Source organism: Melitaea cinxia, chromosome 5 (assembly GCF_905220565.1).
Source record: "Melitaea cinxia chromosome 5, ilMelCinx1.1, whole genome shotgun sequence".
Classification (NCBI taxonomy): domain Eukaryota; kingdom Metazoa; phylum Arthropoda; class Insecta; order Lepidoptera; family Nymphalidae; genus Melitaea; species Melitaea cinxia.
The window spans coordinates 11,807,427-11,809,909 of NC_059398.1; the positions used below are offsets into that span (position 1 = coordinate 11,807,427).

The 2,483-nt window shown below is 37.1% G+C and overlaps 1 pseudogene; it reads left to right on the forward strand.

Moving 5' to 3' along the window:
* Positions 1 to 2,008: 2,008 nt before the first annotated feature.
* Positions 2,009 to 2,127, forward strand: LOC123654125 (annotated as a pseudogene).
* Positions 2,128 to 2,483: the final 356 nt, after the last annotated feature.

Below are 2,483 nucleotides of genomic sequence, written 5' to 3' on the forward strand. Positions count from 1 at the left end.
AACTTTAGTAACTGCTACCCTACCAGACCCGCATCGACATCAAGGTCTCCTGAAATGGATTTTGTCATCTCGAGTATACCTATCATCCAGCATCACTTCGTTTACTTGATTCAGCTGGGCTTATCGGTCCCGGTTTAAGGAGTCCTTGGGTTAACTGGTTTTCCTGGATGGTTAAACTTAAGGAATTCCTTAATGGTTATAGCCATTTCGGCCAGTCGATATCGAGGGTCTAATTGCAAGGTAGGATTGGACGCCGTTTTTATCAGTGAGACTAATCTATGGATAGAACTGCAATGCCGTCAAACATATAGATACCCAAACTGGCTCTTTATTACTATTAGTCTTGGAAGTTGTGGAGACTGTCGCCGACGCGCCGTGGCAAATCTCTGTGTCGCTAAGTTGTTGTTTAATTGCTATATTAAAATTTTTGTGATTGAAATTATTAAATAAATATTGGTAGATAATTATTGTTACAAAAACATTTTCCATTATACATATTTATAATATAATCATAAATGTTATAACAGAATAAAAACTTAAGAACATTGCAATAAAAAATATAGTGCTCTAATAAAAACAACAAGTAATTAGAATTAAACCTAATATTTTATATCAATTAACTTTTTATATCACATATAAAAACCAGCTTTTTATCATAAACGATTTATATACAACCGCGTAATCGTTGATAGATGATTTCGTGAATTGTTTTTCTTGCTTTTGCAACAATTATAAGTGAACAATTGCAGGTTTTCAATATGTAATTGAAGGTATCGCCTAAGATCCGCGGTATTATCAGTAATAGTATTTGTTTAAACGTTTAGCTCACCTGAGGTGTGATTTATGGTAGATATATCATTTATATTGTGTATTACATGTTATATTTGTAATAAGTTATCTTTTAATTAGGTTTTTTTTTTTATGTCAATAGATCAGCAAACAAGCGTACGGCTCACCTGATGGTAAGCGATTACCGTAGCTTATAGACGCCTGCAACACCAGAAGAATCGCAAGCGCGTTGCCGACCCAATCCCCAATCCCCCCAGGAGCTCTGGTCACCTTACTCACCAACAGGAACACAATACTGCTTGAAAACAGTATTATTTAGCTGTGATCTTCTGTAAGGTCGAGGTACTTCCCCAGTCGGGCTGCTCCATATTTTGAGCAGGAAATTCCTGCTGTGCCCTACCTCAGTGATTAGGTATTTACCCAGGTTGATAGTTTTAATAAAAACGATTACTACATATTTACAGCCAAAAATAAATATCAACATTTTTAAGCGTGATTATGTATGTAAGGACATATTTGTCTGTGTATAGTGTTAGTGCATCATATAAAAACACAATTTGATCTGATTTTAATGTTTGAACTCCAAAATAATTCTATTTTAGTTATCTGTATGTTATTAACATAGCTAATGTACAAGTGGTCTTTTGAGGTGGGGCAAAGCAGGAAATATCTTAATCAAAATCTGGGGCAGCCTGACTCGGGAAGTATCTGACAGAAGATCACAGCTAAATAACACTGTTTTCAAGTAGTTTTGTTCCTGTGGTGACTAAGGTAATAAGAGCTTCGGGAGAGGAACCGGGCTAGAGTCAGCAACGGTTGCAGGCGTCCATAAGATACGGTAACCGCACACAGGCGCAAAGTATGCTTATTTTTAACATTTCTGGTGTAAAAAGTGAAGTTATTCATTGAATCGTAGAAATATTTCATTCTACCAAGTACGCGCATAAAAATTAATGGCACAAAGCTAGTGATTTTTTGTTCTTTAACTAATTTTAGAAAAACTTTGACTCTCCGCTCTCACATAAGGTTTTCGGAGAGAAATTGCTGTAAGCAATAAGACCACGTTTGTGCATTGTACTTATTAATAATAGATTATTTCTCTACCTTCCTTATGTCTATGTAGATCCCTAAATTTTATTTTGAAGTGAAACTTCTTTTGGCTCATTAGGGGTAAAAATTTTACGGATCAAACGCGTCACGGCGACACTGTCATGAATTTTTAAACGTCCATACCACGTTGAATACACCGGTTCTCATCCGATCACCAAAGTTAAGCAACGTTGGGCGCAGTCAGAACTTGGATGGGTGACCGCCTGGGAACACCGCGTGACGTTGGCTTTTTGTGTTTTCTCAATTCTTTGTTTAATCCCTTTTTTTTCAATTAGTTTTCCAAAGAAATAACACTTCAAACATGTTTACTTTTTATGCACGCAATTTTTCTTTATAGGTATGTCCATGCTGCTGTGTGGTTATGGCAGTAAAGAATATAATCTAACTGTTAGCTTTGAAATACGCAGGCCGAAGACGTAATGCAGTGTCGTCGGTGCAATAAAGCCATTCCTGCGGTTACCAACCCGTCTGCCCAGCGTAGTGACTATGGGAAACACATATGAGTTCACGCCATTTTTGGTGTGAACTTGTGGAGGCCTATGTCCAGCAGTGGATAGACGATAGTGCGATAGACTGAAGTGAAG